Genomic DNA, 18,866 nt, shown 5'->3' on the forward strand with positions numbered 1-18,866 from the left:
CTAAGGAATCCTGAGAAAGGACCCAGGAGTTATGGAAGTATCTGTTATTTTCATGAATCAAAATTATTCATGCCAGGATATCTTTTCAAGGTCTGTGACCCAGTAAATCCTGCTTAGCTGGCTAAATCAGGCATCTAACACCACAATATCTAAAAATGATGCCAATTAATAAATAATGTAAGTTAATGCTCAACATTTCTGTTACGTAAAATATGATAGAGAATATAGGTAACATGTAATCTATAAAGCATTTTATAAAACAAAGAAAAGAACTGTGAAAACTATCACATAAGATGTAGAAAATTCTCATACCATTAAATCTATCAATCTCTAGTATAAAACCCCCTCAGTAGGCAAGATTCTCAACATATTATTCCCCTACTTTTTATATTTAGTTCTTTTCGCATATGTTTTTTTTTTTAGAATTTGTTTTTTTTTAAATAATAAATTTTATTTTTATATTCCCCCATACAACTCCACATGCCCCATTCTGACCCCAATCCCTCCCCTCCCGGCCCCCACCCCCCAAAAAGTGTCTCTGGTTCATAGTTTTTTGTTGATTTTGATTTTCACTTTCTTATAGTTATTCATTTTCCTGATCCCTTATTTAAGTTTTCTAGATTCCTGCTATGAGTTTTAAACTAATAAATCTCTTGTTTTGGCTCTTTACAAAAACAATATGGTGAATGTAGCCCACTGAAGTTGATATTCATCCAAATTATATTTTAAGCTTCCTCCAAGTTATTGTGGATAGCTGAGTTCATTTTCATGATTGCTTATTATTCCATTATGTGCATAGCTCATATTTGGTATCAGTCAATAACAATGTTTCCATAGGTTTTCTGGTACACATGTTACTGTACATGTGACAGTCATTTATGTATTACCTGTCTAGTTTCAAGCCCCTTATTATTAGACAATAATCTAGGTATTGCTGTAAAATATTTTGTGATTAATAAAGAAGATTCTCCTCAATAATCTAGGTGGGCCAAATCCAATTATTTGAAAGACCTCAAGAACAAAATTGAGGTTTTCCTGAGGAAAAAGAAATTTCACAGGTAAACTGCAGCTCCAACTCCTGCCCCCAAATTTCCAGCTTACCCTATCTGATGGACTGCCTTATGGATTTTGAACTTGCCTAGTCAGCCCCCGTAGTCACATAAGCCTATACATAAAAAACAAAAAAAGTGTATGTGTGTGTGTGTGTGTGTGTATGTGTGTTTGGGAGTGGGGTGGGTAGGGTGTCTAATTTTCCCTGCAGGTACTGTTTCTTTGATAGAACCCATATAATACTTAGGAGAGGAATTCCTTGGTTGTAAGGCATACCAATGCTCAGCTTCATTACATAACACCCAAGTGTTTTCCACAGTAGTTATATCCATCTTCATTTCTGAACTAATTTAAAGCTCCCCATTGCTTCTCATTGGTATCTAACACTGGGTTTCATTTTTATTGCCCGAGTTACTACTCATAACCAATAAGTTCAATAAGTTTCCCTATGTTTACTGGTTATATATATTACCTCTTTTGTGAAGTTGTATATTTTTGCCAATTTTAAAAAATGTATGCTTTAAAAAAATTTTTTGGAGATTTTTTTTATACTTTAAGTAATACTCTATACTGGCAGTGTGTACTATAATTATATTTTTATACACTGTCATTTTTACTTTTTTTAATGGTTATAAACCAAAGATCATAAATTTACTATGGTCTTACATATCCATTTTTTCTTTGTAGTTAGCAAATTTTACACTTTGCATAGGAAATGTTATCCTATCATGATGTTATAAAGATAGTTTCTCATATTTAAGTTGAAAATTTTTAAATTATCTTTTCAGTCAACCAGAAAATTGATATTTGTGCATGGTCTGAGGTAGTATTCCAATTTAATCATTTTCATATGGAAAATCAGCTGGTCAAACACAGGTATGTCAGAATTCCTTTCCCCCATCATTTGCAAGGCTGATTCTTACACATATTCTTTTCCATCTACTAATGGATCTATTTCTGGGCTCTTTATACTTTTTTATTGGTTATTTTTTTAACCCTGTCCCAACTCATGACAATAAATTTTAGGTTCTGGTTAAGTGATCCCTCCAGCATGATCTTTCAGATATTCCCTGACTGTTTTGGGACCCTTGAATGTTTTCATAAATTTTCAATTCTGTATGTCAAATTCTTTACGAAATGAACAACAACAAAAACCCAGCATGGATTTTGTCATAATTGCATTGACCACATGTATCAGAGTGCCAGCACAGTATATCATGTGAAATACAGAGGATAACTGAATTGATTTTTCAAGATACTGAGTCAGACAATCTACCAACATGGTATAATTAGCTACTGATTCAAATTTTAGCATCTTAATTCTTATTGCTTACTTTCCCTTTTTCCCTGGCTAACTTTTATCTTTTGGTGAAAAAAGTCATGGTTAAATTTTTTTTCTTATAATTAATTCAGTCTCTAGTTTCATATTAATTGGAAGGGACTTCAGAGTATCTACTCTACTAAGTAGCTGAGATCAAAAGTATAGTCTCCTTTAAAGATTAACTCAAAAATCATGGTGATATGCTTGCAAATTTTTCTTTTAAAAGTGGGAGAAAATGCTCCATGACTGGAAAAACAGGAAAAAAACTTAGTAACTTGTCATTCCCTGAAAAAAAAATAGAGATGAATAAAACCTCTAAGAAAATTCAGAAATCCTCCAGCTTGACCTCTCAACTGATACAATAATTCCTTTGACAATACACTACAGATGGTTTTCCAACATCTCCCAAAGAATTTTACAGTGATGTTCAATTTGATTCTATAACCATATTTGGAAAATACTTTAAAAATATTTGAACCATATTCTTTTCCCTGGTAAATTTATTGATGTAATCCAATTTCCCAAAATAAGTGAAAACACAATTGAACATTTGCCTGAACCTTCGATATTACAATAATGATGACACTGAATAGATACTATGCCAACACAGTATATCATTTGAAATACAGAGCACAACTGAATCTTATTTAAAAAATTGGAAGATGCTTTCAGATTTCTTCAAGTTTGTTTCAAATCAATCAGCATATAAACAGTACCCTTGGGAGAAGCAATTATTCTAAGCCTGTCCTTCTTAGAGAGCCCAGCAATAAGACCATGAGAAACATAAACAGAAAAAAATCTCTAATTTGGAAATGATACATTTTATATTAGATAGGAAGAAATGAAAATTCTTAATTAGAAATGACATCTGTTTATTTAATATTCTACATGAAGGGGAACTATGGAAATACATCTGGTGTTTCCAGCGGCTGTATAATTATCAGTGTACACTGACTCAAAAGAAAAGCAGAAGAAAAACTGAAAGTAAAGACATGAAAGAATAAGATGATTTCTCTCTATCAACTTAACACTTCAGGCTTGCTACACTTCTGAAAGTAGTATGTTTGAGCATTGCAGAATACCTAATATATAATAGAATTTCATCTGTTTCTCCATAGTTCTTAGCCTCCATGTAGTTCTCCATTTTTCTTAGCTTCCGTGACCTGATCAACATATGCCCAGTCCTGGTTAATGAAATAAGAGTGCAAGGTATATGTACACTTATAAACTGAAGAGCTAAAAATGCCATTGATGATTCTCTCTTTCCCAACAATCAAGGATGTTAAGTGTTTCAGAAGATGCTGCTACAAAATGGGGAGTCTCTGTAAAGCTGCAATACTAAGCAGACTAGAGCCCTGTATGAGTATGTGATAAAGCACTGAGATTTGGGGTTAATTTGTTATAAGAGCAAAAGTTATCTAGTCTTATTAATGTTGAGAAATTACTAGGACCAATATTATTTTTCACAAATAAAAAAATAATTAAGGTTTTAAAAATTTACAGTGAAGCTATAATGAGAAAAAGTCTGGAATTTTTACCTTTACTTTTTTTAAGGTGAATGTAATTCTATAAACCAAAGAAGATTTCATTACAAATTATGAGCTTTACTTCTACTTTATCATCTCACTCAGCCCATTATATCAAGCAACATGGATACAGTAACTGTTAATATTTAAGAATTATAGGCTCATTGGGGGAACAAAACAACCAAACACATAGCCTCATGGGCAAGACAAAACTGAACGGGATCCTTGAAAAAAATGGGCCTTTGTAGTCTTTAAGATATAAGGACACAACTTTTCTGGGCTGCCATAGAAACTTAATGGTTCTTATCACTTTCACCTCTTTGATCCCTGTGACTCTACTCCAGTTCCACCAGTCACTGTGGGACTTGGCATAGTCATTGTAGTTCAGCCAAAAAGGAACAATATACACTTGTTAACTGGATAGAACTGCACACTCATCAAAATCTTAGGAAGAGTAAGGAGAACCTGGAACAAACTTATAGGACTCAAAAAGTGAGTCTATGTAACTTTTACAACCAGAAATACAAACCCAGAATATAGGCAAGTGAAAATTAACAAGTGTCAAGTACAACCATCCATTCAAAATTAATTAGAAATCCAAAATATGCTAAACGCCTTGCTAAGCACTGCATATAAAGTAATAAACGAGACTGACAGCCTTTGTTCTCCCAAAGGGACTCAGAGTCTAATGGATATAAAATTAGATATAGGACACAAACACAGAAATAAAGAGAAGGAAGTTAACCTTTATTTGTCATTCAAGGTAAAGTTTTATATTAACAGAAATGAATCATATTACTGTGTTAACTAAAAAAATCTTTCAATGGCTTCTCATTGTATTAAAATAAAGTTGAAGTATATACTGCCTTTCTTAATTAATTTGGTGACTGGAACCCTACCTATTTAACCTCTTTGAGCATCAGTTTCATCCATAAAATGTTGATAATATTTTATCTCCTAGAACTTTTGTGATGATTAGGTGAAATAATCTATGCATTGTATCTGACAATAGAAAGCATACAACAGATGTTGGTCAATAGTATTACTATTATTATTATTATCTCTCTACATTATTCCATGACTTTTCCTTTTCCCTCACTAATTCACCCTCACTGTCATTTGAAAACTGTTAAAATAGGTCAAGTCCTTTTCTGCCTTGGTCAGACAAGCTTCTTCTCATCCTTTACACTACAATTTATACTGTCACATTCAAACTCCACCTAAAGTGCCCTCCTTCTGTTCGTCTCTATTTACCTGCTTGTTGTTTTCACTAGATGTTCAGCCATCTAAAATTAGGCTCCAAGAAGCAGGGAATATTTGCCCTAGCTTATCCATTGCAATATTCAATATACTTAGACCGATGTTTGGATGTAGAAGTTTTTAGCAAATATTTACTGAATATAAAAAAAATCACAAATAATCACAAGTTGTCATTACAATGAAGGCCAGGAAAATATTTTAATGGTTAAATTACAAAATACAAAAATATGTATAGTAATCTCAAGGTTTTGTCTTTCTTGCTAAAGCGTTGGACAAGAAGAGGGCTATACAAGGTTATTAGAACTTCTGTTGCATGTGGACAAAAACTCACCTGTAATATCCAGGTGTTGATTTTAAACATTCAATATCATTAATATTAGTAAATTTTTAAGTAATCATTTCTTATGGGGTGGTTTAATAGGTGCTAAACCTATGAAGAAGAATGTGAAATTCTGATATAACTAAAAAGAAAAAGGTATTTATTATGAAATCAGTGAAAAAGTAAAAGATCTTAGAATATAAGGCAGTCTTGCTTTAGGCAGTAATGTCCCTAATGATGACTATGGAGATTACAAACTAAAGGATTTAACTTTTGGTTTCCTTGCCCCTCCCCTGGCCTGGCTCTGATGGCCTGGGAGTCCCACTTTATTTCTGTTCCTTTTTTCTCCTTAATAAACTTTTTCTTTCCAGCACAGCAGACCTCTCATGTCGTGCCCGCTGCTCCCCCTCAGCAATGTAGTTCATCTGCCTGCCTGGTCTACTCCCCCTCTGTCTCTGGTGAATCCTCTCACACTCCTGTGAATCTGGCCTGTACCCTGGTTCTTATATGGATAAATGAATAAATCTTTTAAAAATAATAAACTTTTTCTTTCCATAAACAAAAAAAAAAAAATAAAGGATTTAACTATTGCACAAACATTGAATGCAAGACTTGAGCAGGACCTGGAAGGACATGAGACCTTGTAGGAGGGCAGAGAAAGAGATGGGGGGAAAAGTGTGAGCAACCTCGGCTTCCATCTGATACAAGAAGCATTATCAATGACACATAGACAACCAATCACTTAATAAAGTTGGCAATACTTTTCATAAGTTGTTTATTGAGTCTATACAATGTGGAATAGTCTGATTAAAATGTTCTTTTTATTTGCATAATGTGCAATACTTTATGAAATGTTTTCATATAAATTATTTATCAACTCACAATGGATTAGTTCAAAAGGTCATCATTTTCTATATAAAAAATGTTAAGCCATTTAGCAGGATCATCAATTAGTTAAGTTGTAGATCTACTTGAAAAATCTAGAGTATGTGATCTTTTACTCTCCCATATCTGCCTTCCAGTTGCAGTAAATGTTTTTCAAACTTCAAATACTCCAAGTACTTCTATTCATAATGAAAGAAATAGTCATAGTATTTGCTTGCATGATTCAAACTTATATTTTCAAATCAATTAAATTGTCATCATTGTAGAAACATTGACTTAAAACTTGGCAAGATTTTTCTTGATTTAAAAAATATAATAGAAAAAAGTATATAGGGCCTCCCCGGTGGCGCAGCGGTTGAGCGCTGGGTTGCGAAGCTGCCCGCGGCCTCTGCAGTGCCGGTTCGATCCCCGGCTGCTCCCCGGCCACCAGAGGAGGGTCCCACATGGCGCGCAGACCTCTCCTGCCGCCCGCTGCTCCCTTCAGCAGTGTACTTCGGTCCTTCTGCCTGCTCTGCTCCCCGCTCTGGCTCTGGTGAATTCTCCCACCCTCCCGTGCTTCTGACTGTACCCAGTGCATGTATAAACAAAACAAAACAAAACAAATAAATAAATAAAAGCATGCCTCTATTAAAAAAAAAAAGAAAAAGAAAAAAGTATATAATCTGCAGAAATATTTGTGAGTATATGAATGTGAAGTGAAAGTGTGAATTTAATAAGGGTACAAAATTCAGAATCACCATGTGTTACTAAGTTAGCCTATAAGGATATGATCTGATGTCAAAAGTATAATTATTTATATAGGTATTATACAGTTTGGACTTTTTTTTAGAACAACTCAAGAGTTTACAATTTCTGCAGTATTTATCACCTAGGACATTCACACATTGACACTTGTTAAAGTTCATTTGTACCAACCTTGTGGATATTTCAATCAATATTTTATTCTTTGACATATGAATTATAATTATATCCTACTATTTTCATTCAAAATCTATAGAATCAAGTAATTTTGAAAGCATAAATATAGAGGAAATATAACAAAGAGCAAATTATATCAGTTAATACATGAAGATACAAAAAGATCACAAATAGATATTATTTAAATCGAATAGGGAGCAATGGCAAATATTTGCACTGCTTGTGACATTTATTCCCTAACAGTTTGCTAAAAATAATTACAATATCTTAGTCCAAAATTGGAAAAACCTGAAGAAATGGCACATACAAATTGCTCCAATGAATATTATTTTAATACTAATGTGAACATTTTGTTTTATGCTCAAACACTTTTCTTTAGGGTACATTAGTTAAAAAAAAAAAAAAAACCCTGAAGAATTCTGTATCTATTTCACTGGCGATGACAAGTATGTTAATTGCTTGCAGATAACATCTGTTCTAGTGAAATCAAGATGCAGAGGCTGGGTTGGATCTGTGGTGCTAGCAGCTTTCTAAAGCTTTGTCTGGGAGACCCACTGCATGCATTTCACAGACTCTCCAGGCAGCTGGAGGGCTTTTGAGCTTTTTTGAGAACCTTCCAGCAACTGAAATAAAATCTGCCAGGAATCCTGGGTCATCGAAATGTCTCCCTTTGAGCAGTGGACTCACCTTTGAAGCTCCAAGATCTCCACTGACCATGACGCCTGAGTGTGCTCCGGCTGAAGCAAGTTCAGGGTGAGCTGCTGACCGCCTGCATGCAAGATCAGGCCTCCGACTTCCTTCTCTGTTTACAGAGCAGGGTGAAGGCCCTCTCTAGAGAGGATAGAAGATCCTGGTCAATACAATGTCAGATATAAAGAGCCCTTATGCTCAACAGGCACGTTTACAATTTTACAGGGTTCATGGGCTACAATTGCTTACCAGATGTGCCTATGGCGTTGGCTACCCATGGCATCGTGATGGTTCTGGCCCCAACTTTCTCCAGGCTCTTGTTTGCTTCTCCTTTAAGCTGTGAGCGTATGTAGGCACTGATGCACTATTCCTAGAAGAGCCAGTGCTACTCACTGTGAATCAGTCAGTCAGGCCACCGTGTGCTCTTCTGGAGGCACATGGAGTAAGCCCCGGAGTGTGTTGGCAGACCCATTGACTAGATCAACACAAGCTGTTTGTATAGCATCTACTGGGTCTGCAGGATGGCTTAGAGTGATGTAGTTCAAGAAACTGAAACATAACCTGTATTAGTGAAAGGTTATATACTTGGGCAAACGGGACTAGAGAGATGGATGAAAACAATGAAGGAGGTAGACATGTGAAATACTTGCAAAAGAGATTAGAGGTGAAAACCAATGGAAAGGGGGGAAGGGGGGAAGGAAGGAGCCCAATGGAACATGGTGGAGGATTTTGGGGGCACTGATGGTAGTCAGTGTGTTGAAAATACACATTTGCAGAGGTTTAAACCTATAACCCTCAAAGCAGACAGAATGGTATAAACCTACTTTACCTAAACAAAATGTGAGTGGGGGGGGGAAGTGAATGCAAAATGGGAAGAGAGATGTTAAAAAAGTAGTTAAAAATTAACTCGAAGATTTAATTCCCTATCGACAAGCTGAGTTTTTAAACATATTTTATTGCTTTAATATATCCCACTTTGATAAAGACCAATGATAGCTTAAAATAAATATGTTTTGACCTTGTAATCTAGAAGTAAACTCTTTTCATTAGTTAATTTGTGAGTCCTTCTTATGTAATAAGCAATTTCATAGCAAATTGATGATAGAAAGTATATTTCCTCACGTGTGGCAACTTTCCACTGTTTTTACATTTTTTCACATTACTCTTTGTCAGTACACTGAATAAGATAGATCTGTTAAAAGAACTATCTCAATGTTAATAAAATATCCATAAGGTTAAGTACTCTCAGGTCTGTATGTCCAGAACACAACAGAAAAAATTAAATTCATGGACTGGTAGATGGTCCGAATGATTTTTTCAATATGAATGGAAGTGAAGAAGTAGATTCTATGGACTGTTTTTGGTGGTCTCCACTCTAAAACCACTACAACAAAACTAAGCTTTATTTTTCCAGACTGATTGAGTATCAAACAATAACTCTCCATCAACCCAACATCACACTATAACCATTAAAAGAAAGTTTGATTTTTAAATGATTAGTTTTTCAAAACTCAGCTCGCATTTATGTGAACTTAGAATTTTGAAACAATTCAGAAACTTGATTTATAAATGTGTATGTTTTACAAATATAGGTGAAACATGCATGGTCATAGAGATATACCTTTTGCTTCTTATTGAATGAGAGGAATTCATCACTAACTTTTTGAAGAGTATATTTTTATGTATTTTTCTGAATAGGGAATAGAATGGCACACAGGTCCGTCAATGCGGCCAAGATAGTGAAGCTATTAGAATTCCTGCTTTCATCATTCTATGCTGCATGTTCTTGCTTATGTGCCTGGTTCAAAAAGAACTAGTAATTTTTCCAAGATGGTCATTTTCAACTACAGGAAAAAAAATAATTTTGTCCACTTGTACTATCATTTATTGATGACTTCTCACGTGATACAGGCACACCTCCAAGGTAACACAGGTTTGGTTCCAGACCATCACAATAAAGCACATGCATATCACAATAACCCACAGGCTTTTTTTTTTTTTTGCTTCCCAGTACATATAAAATAGCCTGTAACCTATTAAATGTGCAATATAGCATTATATCTGAAAAATGTTTACGCCTTAAAGTTTTCTTGCTAAAAAAGAAAATGTGCTAACCTCACCTGAGATTTCAGCAAATCATAATCTCTCTTCTGGTAGAGGTCCTGCCTCAATGTTGATGACTGCTGACTGATCAGGTTGCTGTTTGCTGAAGATTGGAGTGGCTGTGACAATTTTTTCAAATAAGACAACAATGAAATTTGATATATCAACTGACTTTTCCTTTCATGAAAGATTTCTCTGTGGTATGCAATGCTATTTGATAGCATTTTGCCCACTGTAAACTGCTTTCAAAATTGGGATCAACTCCTTCAAACCCTGCTGTTGCTTTGTCATCTACATTTGTGTAATAATGTAAGTCTTTTGCTGTCATTTCCACAGTGTTCATAGTATCTTCACTAGGAGAAGATTTCATATCAAGAAACCACTTTCTTTGCTTATCTATAAGAAGCAAGTCCTGATCAGCTCAATTTTTTTCACAGTACTGTAGCAATTCAGTCACAACTTCAGGCTCCACTTCCAATTCACTTCTAGTTATAGTTCTCTTGCCATTTCTACCAAATTTGCAATTAATTTCTCCACTAAAGTTTGAACCCCTCAAAATAATCTTCGAGGGTTGGAATCAACTTCTTCCAAACTCAAATTCATGCTGATATTTTGACCTCCCTTGAGTCACAAATGTTATTAATGCATCTAAAACTGTGAATCCTTTCTGAAGATTTTCAATTAATATTTGCCCAGATCCATCAAAGGAATCACTATCTATAGATATTGCAACTGTTGCCTTATGAAACATGTTTTAAATAATAAGATTTGAAAGTCAAAATGATTCCTTGGTCCATAGGATGCTGTGTTGGGAAGCATGAAAACAGCATTGATCTCTTTGCACATCTCCATCAGAGCTCTTGGGTGACCAGGTGCATTTGGGTGAGCAGAAATATTTTGAAAGGAATCGTTTTTGCTGAGCAGTAGTTATCAACAATGGGCTTCAAATATTCAGCAAACTATGTTGTGAACAGATGAGCTGTCACTGAGGCTGTCTTGATTAATTTATAAAGCAAAGGAAGAGTTAATTAAGAATATTCCTAAGGATTATAGGATTTTCCATATGGTAAGTGAACACTATCTTCAACTTGAAGTCACCAGTTGCATTCACCCCTAACAAGACAGTCAGCCTGTCCTTTGAAGGTCTGAAGTCAGGCATTGACTTCTTTCTAAGTATGAAATTTCGAGACAGCATCATCTTCCAAGAGAAAGCTGTTTCATCTATGTTGGAAATCTGTTTGGTGCTGCCACCCTCACCAATTATCTTAACAAGAGCTTCTGAATAATGTGCAGCTACTACATCAGCACTTGATGCTTTATCTTGCATTTTTATGTTATACATACGCCTTCTTGCCTTAAACCTTGTGAACCAACCTCTGTTTTCTTCAAGAGTTTCTTCTCCAGCTCCCTCACCTCTCACAGTTTTCACAGAATTCTAGAGGGTTAGGACTTTACTTCGGGTTAGACTTTGGTTTAAGGGAATGTTGTGACTAGTTTGATCTTCTATCCAGATACTATTTTCTCCATATCAACAATAAGGCTGTTTCACATTTTATCATTCATATGTTCATTGGAATAGATCTTTCATCATCTTCAAGAACTTTTCCTTTGCATTTATACCTTGACTAACATTTTGGAGCAGGAATTTTAGTTTTAACCTATCTGAACTTTCAACATGCCTTTCTCACTAAGCTTATCATTTCTAGTTTTCCATTTAAAGTGAGAGATGTATGAATCTTTCTCTTGAACACTTAAAGGACATTGTAGGGCTATTTATTGGCATAAGTTCATTATTTTATATCTCAGGGAGTAGGGAGGCTCCAGGAAAAGGAAAGAGACAAGAGGGACAGCCTATCAGTGGTTCTGTCAGAAAACACATTTATCAACTAAATTTGCCTTCTTATACAGGGCAAGGGTTGTGGACTCCCCAAGCAATTACTATAGTAACATCAAGGATCATTGATCACAGATCACCATGACCGATACAACAATAGTAACATTTAAAATATTGCAAATCGGGGCCTTCCTGGTGGCACAAGCGGTTGGGCACTGCACTGTGAGGCAATCTACAGCCTCTGCAGCACCAGTTTGATCCCTGGCCAGCTGGGGAGTGACCCACATGGCGCAGCAGACCTCTCCTGGCTCTCCTGCTGACCTCTCCTGGCTCACCTGCTGCTCCCCTCGGCAGTATACTTCGGTCAAACTGCCTGTTCTGTTCCCCACTTGTCTCTGGTGAATCCTTTCACCCCCACCCCGCATCTCTGACCAGTACCCCAGCACTTGTATGCATAAATAAATAAATATTTTAAAATAAAATAAAATATTGCAAGAATTACCAAAACATGACAAAGAAGCAAAGCGAACACATTCTGATAGAGAAATAGTGCTAACAGAATTGCCAGACATTGGGTTACCCCAAACCTTTAATTTGAAAAGATATAGTATCTGTGAAGTACAATAAAGTGAAGAGTAGTAAAATGAGGGACACTTCTGGAGAGATGATATTCTTGTTTTTTTATCGGTCACAAATTTTTTTGACATTTTGCTGCTTTTTCAAGAAGAGTGTAAGAGCAGGAATAATTTAATAAAAATTAAGATTGGCCACATTTGTGAAATATTACATATTGGTATAATTGAATAATACAAGATGCTTGCTTTATATCTGGATAAAATCAACCTGTGTTCCTGATCAGCATAAATGAGTAAAAGTTTAGAGTTGATATTTTTGTCTATTAGATAATTTCACAGAATGAAAAGAATTGCCAAAAATTTAAGACCAGCAAACTAAACTGAAACATAAAAATAAAAAGAAACAAATATTGGTAATATGTTTAATCATTTAAATTGTTAACGACAGATATTTTTAATTTAATTGGAATAATTAATTGACTCAGGAAGGCTATGTTACTGAAACCACTGCAATTACAAATATTGACTTATCTCTAAAAAAATTACTAAGAAAAAAAATTCAGTATGCAGGAGTATAAATCCAGTTTATAATCTTATTTAAAAATCCTTTGGGCTGAGATATTTTTGATAATTAAATTATTGTTTTTGGCTCTATAAACTAAGTTAACTAAAATTATTTTTAAGAAATAATTCATTTCAGACTCATAAAATTAAAAATGTCATTTTGAAAAGACAGTTTCATTTTAAGGATTGTATTTAAAATAAACATAATTCATTTCTTTCAAAAAATGTGGTAACCTTTTGTTCTAGAATTATGTAGATTAGTAAGTCTAACCATGCGTGTTAACCCTGTCCAAGTGGTCCCTCTTTCTCCCTTGTCAAGTTATTCCCCTTTTAAGCAACTATTTGCTCACAAGTACTTTCCTAGTACAAAGATAGCATCCTGAGGACTGTGACCAGGGGTTCTCATGAGTAGGTCCATAGTTCCTGGTACAAACTAGAACTCAAGTACTGAAGATGAGCCTTCAATAATGTACAGGTTAGGGACACCAATTCCTGCACAGTCAAAAATCCACATATAATTTTTGACTCCCCCAAAACTTAGCTATTTTTGACCTGAAGTCTTACTTATAAAGGCAGCGAACACATATTTTACATGTTATATGCAAAATATATTGTTTTCTTACAAGTAAGCAAGCTAGAGAAATTATTAAGAAAATCATAAATGACAATACATTTACAGTCCTATACTATATTTATCAATACCTTAGGTATTAACATTCCTAGGTATTACAAGAAAATCCACATGTAAATGGACACACTCATTTCAAGCCCATGTTGTTAACATCAAACCAGGAAAGGAAAATCAAACTGAAATACTTTAAAGGAGAAAATATGAAGGTCAAAGATTAGATTCTAGAGTAGGAAGATTTGTATGTTACCATCAAGGAGAAAATCAATGTAGGAATAAAGCAAATTCAAAAGTTCCTTAGGTCAGTGATACTCAGAGTGGTCCAGAGGCCAGTGATGACCCAGAGTTTTAACTATCCATGAAATAAGCACAGAAAGTGAGAGTAATATGTAGAAATGTTTATACAGTTTGATGGAATAATTTTGTGCCTGTTGAATCTAATAAAGACGGATTGGAGCTTATTATACATTTACATTTTCTATTTGATTTTTATTTTTGAGGTACTCATTTAAATTGCACTTTTAAAAGTAAAATAATAAATTGATAATGTAAACAAATATTTCACATGAAAATTTTAAAAATGTTTAAACTTCAACAACCCGTCTTCACTGAAGACAGTTTGAGAAGCACGAAGTTAGACAAAATGTTGGCAGTAGAATATGGTTTTTATTGTTTCTTTCTATCTCTTTTGTGGCTGGATAATTCTACTTGTGTTTAAGCAAATATACATGAATATTCTCTGCAAGCTTTCTCATAATGAAAAATAATCTTTAACATACTAATTGGTAATTATTTAAAAGTGCTTTCTAATTTGTTGCATCTGACAATATATGAAGTTTCAAGTAAAGTAAATACAGAAGTTTTGGTTTAGTTTCAAAACACAAAACTGGGACATTGTCACTACGTGGGCTTAAGATTCTTTTCTGCTCAATAGTTTCTGTAAATGTTTACATAGAAATATACCACTTTTAAGCATTTGCAGACAGTGGCTTGCTGCAGTATAGGTTTATGAAATATTTCTTTTAGCAAACTTGTAAGCAGAAATTTTTAAATTAAAATGAAGTTTTAAATATATTAAAGTCCTCCAGTTTTCCCCTTTTGTTATAAAGATCCATACCACAAGTTCAGATATACCATTTCCTTCCTTTTCAAAAACATTAGGACATTATTTCTTATAAGCAAAAATATATTAGGAAAGGCACAATAAATACTGCCATCAGCTGTAGTGAGCTTAATGAATTATATGATGTAAGTACAGTTGAAAGCCCCAATATCCCTTTTCCTGATCATGCTCTCTCTCCTTATTTCCTTTAGAGAGAGAAATGCTGATTTGATTATTTCTTTGTTGGTTGTAATAAGGTCTCATATTGTCTTTCTGGTATTAATGGAGAAAATTCTGACCCTGTGCACTGTGCAATTACTAAACTGGCAGGCTCATGCTACTGAGTAGCAGGTAACTGTTTTTTTTTTTTTTTTTAATTGCTAGGTTTTGAAGGGGTCCAATAGGCCACATTCTCTCCTCTAGCTGTGTTCAGAACCAAGTGAAATGAAAAAGCCACCAACTTTAGATTTGGCTACAAGGCTTCCTACCACTCCCCTAACTGGAACTTCTAACAAAAGCAGAGCCTACTCCACCCAAATTAACAAGTGAAGGACAGTGAAAGTTCATTCTGTGTGAGACAAGCACTTCTAAAGAGAAAGGCAGGGAGACCACGCAGAGTAAACACAACTCTTCAAATCATCAATCAGATAACTAACCAATAAATAATTGACTCCATTTCCCCTTGGGAGACATGAGTGGGTGGGCAGAGGAAAAAACAAGTAGTTTCACTCTGGAAAAAGTCCCTAGACTTGCAAATTTTAATTCTGGGAAAGAACATTCCTTCTCAGCATAATCTAGGGCCTCCCAGTTGTCTTCTCCTTTTAATTCACACATAAATATGCCTCAGGATTATTGTATATTGTTTTTGTGCCTTGAAATTTATCAAGCTGTATAATTTTAATAACAAATCAAAATGCACACAATAGTATTTATACAATGGAGTTCTAATTTTTTGTTCTTTCTCATAAAGGAATTATGAAAGATTTCCTAGCTCTGGCTAAAATAGTATTCTGAGTTGTGTTTTAGTGGTGTCCATTTTTGAATTTCCTCAATTTTAGTTCATTCATTTCTCTGAAATTCCCTCTATTATTTTTTAAAATAACTTTGTTAGGATATAATTCACATACCATGTAATTCATTCTTAAAGTGTAGACTGAAAGTATATTCACATACATGTGCAATCATTACCACAATCGAGAACTATTTTTTATCATATAACAAGAACACTATGCTATTTAGATATGATCCCTCTATATCTCCACTATACCCCATTCCTAAGCAATCAATAATCTGCTTCTTGCTCCCTAGATTTTCCTATTCTGAATGTTTCATATAAATAGGCTCATATGATATGAGACCTTTTGTGGCTGGCTTCTTTCACTAAGCATAATGATTTTTAAGATTCATCCATGTTTTAGCACCAATTAGCACTTCATTCCTTTATATGTTGAATAATATTCCATTGTATGGACACATAATATAGTATTATTCCTCTTGACAGTTGAAGGATATGCGTTTTGTTTCCACCACTTGACTATTATTACCAATTTGCTACAAATACTTATAGCTAATGTGTGTGTTCCACACAGTATATTGTAATATATTAATTTTTAAAAATTTAATCTGACAATTGACTCTTTAAGCCATTCACATTTAATGTTATGATTCATATAGTTAGAGGTATATCTGCCATCTTACTCTTGGTTTTCTTTGTGTTTCATATTTTGCTGTTTATTTCTCCTTCATTGTATTTTTATGTAAGGGATTATTTTCTAATGAAGTACTGAAATTGACTTAAATATATAAATAATAACTCAAATATATTTACTTGTTTATATTTATACCTACATATAGTTACAGTTACATTTACACAAATATATATTTGTATTTCTTTGTTACAGCCCCATAATGCATCATTTACATTTTATCTTATACAACTACTCTTTAAATCAGTTAAAGAACAGTAAAATATGCTTTTATCCTGTCTTCATAATTACATAATTACTTTCACTGGTGATTACTGGTTTTTTGTGTGAATTTAAATTAATATATAGGGCCACTAGCTTTCAACCCAAAGAACTTCCTTTGTAATTTCAGGTAAGGCAAATCTACGAGAACTAGCAAGTTCAGTCTTTGTATCTTTAAACTTCAGAATTTCCTTTGGTTCTTAAAATTTGCCTTTACTGATAGTTTTCATTTTCATATTTCAAGATGCACCTTTTCTTTCAGTTCTTTGAACACATTTATAATGTCGATTTTGAAGTCATTTTTAAATTTGCCTTGTCAAATATCCTTGTGCTTTTTGTTTGTCTCACTTTTTGTTGTAAACAAAACATTTTAGATAATATATTGTAGCAATTCTGGATATTGTCACCCCCTTCCTTGTAGCTTGCTATTATCAATTGTTTATCGTTGTCACCCCCTTCCTTGTAGCTTGCTATTATCAATTGTTTATCGTTGTTTTAGTGAGTGGCTAGATAGCTGACCACTTGAATGACCTTACTATTCTATTCCCTTCCTGTGCCCTAATTCCCCACTCTTATACTTCAAATTTGCCAATTATACCAAACTTTTGAAACCCTAGGGAAGCCATCCTTGGACCTTAATAAAGGCAGATGACCATGTCCATGTCTTTTCCCTCTCTGTATATCCATAACCTTGTTGTGTGGCCCTTGGACATGTCACATGCCTCCAGGATGTGGTGTATTTTACAATCATAGTAGGAACCAGAGGGAATTCTAGCTACATCATTGGCCATAATGACTGGGGCAGGGGCAGGGGCAAAGGCAGTGCCAATGGAGTTCTCTATAAGTACATACCAGCCTTGGTGAGCACCTCAGACATCCCCAATCAAGAACATCACTGTCAACAGGCTGGGACCCACAAAGCAATTCATGAAATGAATTTTTAAAGAATACATGCCAGATGTTTTCTAGAAAATCCCTCAGTTTGGATTGTTATTTTTTTCATGGATTCAGATGAGGACTATTCAGGTAGGAATAGTATGTAACTGATACGAGGAAACCACCACACATATTCCTCAGCCTGTGCACATCTAGTCCAAAGTAGCTTGGACATGTATACTGGCTTTCTTTGTCAAGAACTTGGAAAATTGCAAGGATATGATGGCATGGTGCCTCAATATTCTATAAATGGGGTGAAGATGACCCTTTGCTTGAATATCAGAGCACACAGTAGCATATACCCATGGTGGCCTGTGAATCATTTTTCTCTAGAATGATAGTGTGTTCATCCAAACCAGAGGTTGTCCAAAACCTCAGACAAGAGCAGTCTCAATACATTGTAACCTCTAGGACTTCTGTTTCTTGCTTTTTCTATTTTAGGTTTTTGTCTCCTAATTACTATGAGACTATGATAGATTTCACTTTGAATTTCAAAAGTGTTTAGATTTAAGTCTCTTAAACAGTCTTAGAATACAGCAAATGTGCTTTGTGGGAAATGGTTATGTATCTGTGAACCTCAAACTTTCAATTTTGTCTCTTTATCCCCAAATGACTGTTAAAGGCCACATTGGTTTTGCCTTCTTTTAGATACTGCTCTTTGTTTTGGGCCAAGCCACAAATTCAGCTCACACCAAGAATTGGCAAATTTCCCCATGTTTAAAAAAAAAAAAAAAAAAAAAAAAAAAAAACTGTTACTATTTATTTACTCATTTCTGAATACTTTCCTATGTAATTTAACTTAGGCCCATTTTGTTCTCTAGCTTCCAGAGTTCTATGATGTCTTTTTGAAAGTATCATTTTTGTGTGTGAACTGTTAGTTTGTAGGTGTGACAGAACCTTTTAAATTCTACTCAGAAGTCCAAGACAATCAATTCATATTTGCATCTGATAACTCCAACATCTTCATTTCTTGTAGTTCTATTTCTATAACCTTTTACTTAACTTTTTTTCCTCCCTGGTCATGCATTCTATCTCCATATCCACCTGGTAATTTTTTGACAAATGACAGACATTTTAAATGAAAACTTGTAAAGACAATGTGAAGTTCTGGATGACATTATCTTTCCCAAGAGGAGACTCATTTTGTCTTTGGCAGACAAACTGAAGGCAAATCATATTAATCCAATC

The sequence above is a fragment of the Talpa europaea genome (genome assembly GCF_964194135.1).
Source record: "Talpa europaea genome assembly, chromosome: 2".
NCBI lineage: Eukaryota > Metazoa > Chordata > Mammalia > Eulipotyphla > Talpidae > Talpa > Talpa europaea.